Source organism: Mastigoproctus giganteus, chromosome 1 (assembly GCF_048544385.1).
Source record: "Mastigoproctus giganteus isolate SK-2022 chromosome 1, ASM4854438v1, whole genome shotgun sequence".
In the NCBI taxonomy this organism is placed as follows: Eukaryota; Metazoa; Arthropoda; class Arachnida; order Uropygi; family Thelyphonidae; genus Mastigoproctus; species Mastigoproctus giganteus.
In genome coordinates this window covers 265,218,132-265,225,925 of record NC_143575.1, presented here as the reverse complement: position 1 = coordinate 265,225,925, position 7,794 = coordinate 265,218,132, and the positions used below count along the sequence as shown (strand labels likewise).

The 7,794-nt window shown below is 37.7% G+C and overlaps 1 pseudogene; it reads left to right on the top strand.

Annotated features, from left to right (window-relative positions):
* Positions 1-4,066: 4,066 nt before the first annotated feature.
* On the top strand, positions 4,067-7,560 carry LOC150091907 (acetylcholinesterase pseudogene; annotated as a pseudogene).
* Positions 7,561-7,794: the final 234 nt, after the last annotated feature.

The window sequence follows — 7,794 nt, the reverse complement described above, 5'->3', positions numbered from 1 at the left end:
TTTCTCAACTGTAAAATAAAAAAAATTGAAAAGAAAGTTGTTCTGAGTTAAACACATCCTCATTAATGATCGAAGGTCGCTTTTCTGTTAAAGTTAAAAAAAAAAGACAATAAATTATGGAAATTAGAAACTTGAACAACCTTACAAAGGATGTTAAAAAAACACTAAGATTAGAAGGCAGAAGAATCCAACCAATTTGTTACAGAGGTATCCTCGCGGGTAGCATACGAGCTATGTTCTTTGGGGATCTGTCCGTATTGATAGGGGTAGATCCTCAAATTTCCTCTCCAAAACATCGAAAGACATTGATTGATCAATACAGGTAGATCCTCAAAGTCCAACTCCCAAACATCGAAAGACACCGGTTGATCAATACAGGTAGATCCTCAAAGTTTCTCTCCCAAACATCGAAAGACTGTTTTTTCAATATAGGTAGATCCTCAAGGAAACCAGAAACTCCCTGCGCATCAAGGAAACTTGTAAACTACTGTACATAGCAGCAGAAGTGATACAAAATATCTTTTGGTAGTAGAATTTCTCTAAGAGCATGAGTTATCAATATATGAGGAGAGGTGAAATTGCAAATTCTCACCTTCCCCGCAAGATACTTAAACAGTCCTTAGCGTTCTTTACCAACCGTTCCAAATTAATCGTCGAGCTTCTCACTCTTAAGAATCTCTATAGGTTCCTTCACAGCTACCCTTCAATTTTCTATGATCATTTTGATGGGATGAAAAACAAACTTACAATGTCGACAGCAGCTGGTTGCACAATCCATTGCATTTATTGGTTGCAATGGACAACTACAAACTATATTAGTAATCACAGATTGATGGTATGATGGCCTCCTCCTTTACTCAAATAACGTTTATTTTGATTATTTCGCACAAAAATAAACTCTTATGGGCATTATAAAGAAAATTTCTGTTAAATATACGTTTATTTACTGTGCATAAGAATTTGATTAACATGATTTGAATACAACCCATTTTGAGAAAGATATTGCGATTCTAGGGATCAGATGATATCACTCCCAAAAGCCTAGATGGAACATTTAATTACAACGAGGAATTCTGTGGTATGATGTGATCGGTATGGCATTGACTGGAGGAGTTAAAAATGGATTTTTGTTGAGACAAGTTGAAGGACATTCGAGACAGAACTCAACAGAACTTATTACTGCCAGTCAGAGAATTGATGACCTTTGTAGAGTTTAAGATCATTTGTACAAAGCTGCCACTCACCAGCAGCAATTTCAAATACAGTTGACAGGTGATCAATGTAAACAAAAAATAGGAGCGGTGCTAAGGGAGAACCTTGAGGGACATTTTGTGAAACAGTTTATGTAAATTCTATTATTACGATTACATTGGACCAGGTTTGATATTCCTTGAGGCTCCCAAGCATATTCCCGAACGACTGTTCAATCCTCTGTGCAGTTTAATAACCATAACACAACAGTCGGGCCGCTGATGACTTTTCGTTCCTCTTCTGTGCTTGTTTCTCTTCTTTCCTTCCTCTCTGTGACCTGGCAGTACGTTAGTTTCGCCACTACCAGTGCCCTGATTATTTACCTCCCACTAATGACGTTTAAAAACCATATCATTAACAGTTTTTCAAGTCAAAGCATTGTCATTTGTAATAAATATTTACAATTACGTGGTCTGTCCTTTAGTTAAAGGTGAAAGCCTGTTTAATATTCACTTTTTAATCACAAAATTTTGTCACATGATCTGCTTATAAACGCAAAGCCCACTGTATCTAATTTTCTGGAAGATTAAATAACAGCAGACAACAAGACGCCATGAAGCAGAACGAACTTTACAATTAATGCAACTTCACATTCCCTACGTGATATCATTCAAATAACATCAGAGACGAAGTGCAGTCAAAAATTATTAATGGTGCGTTCTGCAAAAATAACAAGCATTTTCACGTGGAACAGGTATATAAAACGACCCAATGAAATGGTATACTTAAAGAGTATTTGTATAACCCGCTTTAGGACTATATAGGGTACTCGAAGACTGATGGTAGAAGATTAAAGTGGAGCAGAATCTCTTTGGTGAGTTTATTATTTACTCTTTCCACAAAGTTCTTGTTGTTGTTCTTGTTGTAGGAGCATTAGCGACTAAGGCCACGTTGCTCAATGCATACTGTCTGTAAATTGGGGGTTCTGTAGTCGATTTTCTGTTTGGTGGAAGAAAAATCCGAGTTTCCGGGATAACAAACCATGCTACCCTCGCCTGAGACCAACTAACTGAGCCACGTTGTGAAAATCCCATAAAATTCCATTCCTCACATCATCGACAGGACTCGAACTCAAGTATTTTCCACCTATGACTTTTAATATACTAATGTATACACTAACTTATTAAAAATAGCCGTAAGACACCAAGATATACAGAAAAACGCCAGTTTTAATGATTTGGTTAATAAAGTCCAAGCCCACTTTAACGTCAATGACAACATCTGTCAGCAGTTGAAAATATTCGACCATTCTTTGGAGTAGGAATTTGTGTACATTCCTCCTTCATGCAGTGTCCCGTTGATCCGATGCCTGATCCTCATCTGCATCCTAATCCTAGTTTGTGGGTGTGTGAAAAGTATTCGCAATACAAGCACACTGAATTGTCCCACCTCAATACTGTCCAATGCTGTTGTTGCTCCATGGGACCTGTTTCCACTGTTAAAATTTCGTAGGTATTAGTATTAGTAATGGCTATATGGTGCAAGGAAGCCTATGGCTTAGGTTGCACCAGTCAAAAAATAAAAAAAATGACAAATAATAATAAAATTAAATAAAAAAATAATAAAATAAAATAATAAGAATAAAAACAAATTAACAATAATAAGCAGAAAATTTTTAAAAAATAACAAGAAGAAAATTAAAATAATAATAATTGATAAGAGAAAAGGAAATGGACAACCTATGCATTTCCCTCTTCCCATAGGTAGTTATCCAGCTGACCTTTGAATTTCCCCAAACTGTCAGCCTCTACCACCCATGTAGGCAACTTATTCCAGTAATTTAATCCAAGTATTCCAAGTATGGTCTAACAAAAGCCTTATATAACGGGATTATCACGTCCCTAACTCTACTTGCAAAAGTTCGATAGATCATCGATAGGACACCATGGGCCTTCCTTGCAACCGGCTTACAATGCTCAGAGAACACCCAAGTCCTTTTCCTCAAGTACTGGGTTTAGTTGAACCCCACCAAGCGAATAAGTTATTTCGGGATTACTATTTCCCAGGTGTAATACCTTACACTTTGTTGGATTAAAGAACAGCTGCCATTTTTCTGACCATTCCTGAAGTCTATCAAGGTCTCTCTGAAGAAGCTCAGCTTGACAGTGATCATTAACTACTCTACCAATTTTAACATCATCTGCAAATTTAGACATCACGCCCTCTATCCCTTCATCGATGTCGTTTATGAAAATTAAAAACAACAGTGGTCCTAATACTGATCCTTGGGGAACCCCACTTCTTACATCAACCCAATCTGAGGAATAACCATTTATTTAATGGTTAATAAAGTCCAAGACTTCACTGCTGCCGTGAAGCCATCCAGCTATCCATCTATGGATTTTTCCTCTGATTCCAACCTGTTCCAGCTTATAAAGTAACCTCTCATGTGACACTGCATCAAATGCCTTGCTGAAATCCAAATAAACAACGTCGAAATTATTCCCTAAATCCAGCTCTTGAGTGACCCTGTAAAAATAGCTAAAAATAGCAAAAAGAATGCCCTGCTCCTACTCATTGCACTTATGAATTATTTCTGCTTTGAACACATCTCGTTTACACTGTTCGCTACACTGGAAGATTATTTGAATACTTTTGTTGGGATACTGTATACACATAGATCAAGACACTCAGTTCAAATGCAAATATACGAAGCAGATTGACATCCCTTTAACTCTCCTTAATATTATTTCAAAATTGTACCATAAGAGTTTTATATATTTTTTATTGAATTTTTTTTTCTTACAGTGGTCACCGTTCCTTTGTTTCCATAGAAATTTAAAGAATCAACGCAGAGAAGAGGAATCCTTCAACCATGATCTTCAACAGTTACCTGTTTATAACTGTAGTTTTCACAACCTGTTTTTGGCATGGCGCAAAAACTGCACATCATATGAAGAATCCAGTTGTCTACACGAAACAAGGACCAATTAAAGGTAAAATATTACGAACACCTGGTGGAAAATCAGTGGATGGGTTTCTTGGTATACCATATGCCAAACCGCCTGTAGGGAAGTACCGCTTCCGTCCACCAGAGCCTGCACCACGATGGTCTGTTATGTTGGATGCCAGCGAACTGCCAGACGCATGTATGCAAGGGAACATTATTATAAACAAGAGTGATATTGGTGAAAAGAGAAGTATGTTTATGTCCAAGAATCCCAAAGAGGACTGTCTGAAGTTAAACGTATGGGTTCCACGCCCTAGGCCTCAGAAAGCTGCAGTATTGATCTGGATTTACGGAGGGGCATTCATTAGGGGGTCATCCGATTTGATTTTCAACGACCCCAAGGTACTAGTTTCGGAAGAAGAGGTCATTGTAGTGTCAATGAATTACAGGGTTGCATCCATGGGATTTCTTTATTTTGGATGTCCAGATGCACCAGGGAATGTAGGGTTACTGGACCAAAATTTGGCCATACGTTGGGTTACGGAGAACATTATTGATTTCGGAGGTGACCCCGACAGCATAACTTTGTTTGGGGTGGATTCTGGAAGCGCAAGTGTGAGTTACCATCTATTGTCTCCTCTCAGTCGAAACCTGTTTCAACGGGCCATCATGCAAAGTGGAAGTGCTACATCTCCTTGGGCTATACGCGATACGTCACTGGCCATTGAACAAGGGCTGAAACTAGCCAAGTTGGTGAACTGTCCTCATGACAGAAATAACCTCGAAGATGTCTTGGAATGTCTACGTGGAAAAGACGCAAGCGATTTAGTGGACAGAGAGAGCAGTCTACAAGGAGTTTTTGATTTCTCATTCGTTCCTGTAGTAGATGGAATATTTCTTAAGGAAGATCCAGCTATATTATTGAAGGACAAATTATTCAAGAACACAAGTATTCTCCTTGGATCCACCTTAAATGAAGGAGCTGGCTTTTTATCAATTTATCGGCCTGATATTTTCAGAATGATTGACAACCTCGAGATTACTTATGAAGAATTCATCGACTCTGTAAAGACATTCTCACCTTACAGCGATGAACTAATTTTGAAGTCTCTTATTCAGGAGTACACAGACTGGGTAGATTCGGACTACGTTGGTGGAGTCGATAAGTTAGTAGGTGATCGTAATTTTGTGTGTTCCACTCAGCAATTTGCTCTAAGCTATGCTAATGCAAAAAATAATGTATACCTCTACAGCTTCCAATACGCTGGACCATTCTTTATGATGAGATGGCCTCCAAAGTGGATAGGAGCTCCCCATGGAATGGACGTTAGTTATGTGATGGGACTGTTTTTAAATCCCTTACTAAAAAGAGTTCAACCAGAAGTGAAGCTTTCCCGACGTATGATGAGGCTATGGGCGAATTTCGCAAGAACAGGGTAAGTCCTAATTTCAGTGTTAACTTATTTTATTAGTGCATTGATGACTTGTCAATGTATGAGAAAACTAATAATCGTTTTGTTGAAAGTTATATATGATCAATCATTTCAATGTTATACTAAAACCCAAAATTGCCTAACAAAACTTAAAATTGTTAAACCTCATTGGTGCTCGATTACTTTTGATAGTATAGTGTATCTAACAACACTATTTAATTTTTAATGGTCGACGTGTAAGCAACCGAGAAAATTGCTTTCCATAAATTTGCTAGGAATGTCATTGTAGTGTCAATGAATATATTTTTATAGCATATCCATATATAGGACCATTCATATACATTGCATGGCAAAAAAATTATAAACGTTTGTTCAATATCTAGAGAGAACTTCGAAGCTGAGCTGCCCTTTCCAACATATCCCAGACATTCTCAATTGGATTCATAATGGAGTATTGGGCGTCCAGGGTAGATGATGGAAACCCTGAGAATGTTCTTAGAATCGTCCAGATACAATTTTCGACGTTGGACAGTCCCATTGTCGTCTTGAAACAACATTCGCAATCCGGGTAAAAGCATTGCAAGGTGAAGTTGATCCAATAAGACAGATAAAAATTGGAAGTAACGCTAAATTCCAACGTATGAGGGAACCCAGTCAGTATCAAAAGAACATACCCCATACCATGATACCATCTCTATCTCCTTCCCCTTGAGTGGTGGTTAAGAGACAGTCTGGATTCATGACTCTACTCGTATGAAGTTCATGTAACACTTTCACCCTACTATTGGTGCACAAAAAGTGTAACCCATGTCTCATTGGACCACATGATCTGTATCCACTGTTCTGCAGTCCAATCTGAAGCAAATGTGCTTCAGAATAGAAGTGCCCTTCTATTCTGAAGCACATTTGCTTTAAATTCTTGTGGTCCCTGTAGAATACTGACTTTCTGCTGCATTTCTTACTTTTTATTGTACTCTTTTGAGACAATTTCTTTCCACATACAAGATTTCCTTTGTTTTCTTAATTGTAGCTCCCGCTAAAAGTGCTCCAATAATAGAACCTTCTGAAAATTGCAAAGATCATCCATCTTCACCATGACCGGATCGCTGAAGAAACCCCGAGAACGCGTAGAGTATTAATTTGATATCGAGGAACGTGATCATACCATGGGACAATTTAAATCTGCATACTGTCCGCTTAATTATCTATTGATCAATCGCAAAAGTTTTCTAATTTTTTGTCCATTGAATGGTAATCTGTGGAGTTGTTACTAACTGGACAGTTTTTTGTTTATTACTGCAGAAAAATCGAAAGGAAATGAAGTAGTGAAAAGCGTTGGCTACTGGTGACAGCACTGTTCAATCCCCTCTCAAGTCAGCCAACTATTTTCAATGTCAGAAATTTTGCCCATACAACAGTTAATGGAACTGTATAAAAATTGTATGTTCAATATTGTGGTAATATCTTTCTTGATCCAAATGATCAAGAAAGCTAAATTTGGAAACAAAAATAGAAAATTTTCTGGATTAAAGAATAGGCATAGTAGGGCCATGCACAAGGACCTCAAAGTCTTGGTATTAGGGGACCCAGATATCATAAACAGCCACCGAACAATAAGTGGACGACGTAGATTCAAAATGAACTTGATGGACTTGATGGTAATAGAATAAATAAAATAAAGCTCCCTCTAATATCTTTGACTATTTTCCAATCATTACGATTTCATTTACTTTTATAAAAAATATTTTGTTTTAATATAAAATGAATTTATCGTGTAATTCTCACTTTAATCTGTCTTTCAGAAACCCAAATTTGTCTCCAGATGGTGCTACAGAAAGAGAGAAATGGCCTCTTTATACATCGGAAACGAGGGAATATTTCATCTTCGATCAGCCAGGGTCTTCCAGTATAGGTAGGGCGCGGCGTGCCAGGCAATGTGCTTACTGGAATCGATACATACCCTATTTGGTAGAGATCACAGGTTAGTATATTGCAAATATTATGATTTTAAATTCATTATTAATGCTGCGTAAATAATGTATTGTAAAGAGAGATGAATTCAGCTCTTAGAGATATACTCTTGCTCTGGGCTACCCCGATGCCCCAGTGAAAGAGAAATCATTGGATTTCTTTTCCTCTGGGACAACAAGATAGGAGATCAGCACTACGAGAATGGTCTGCCACAAGTGAGTTGCAACTTGGCACTCATAATATAGTCAA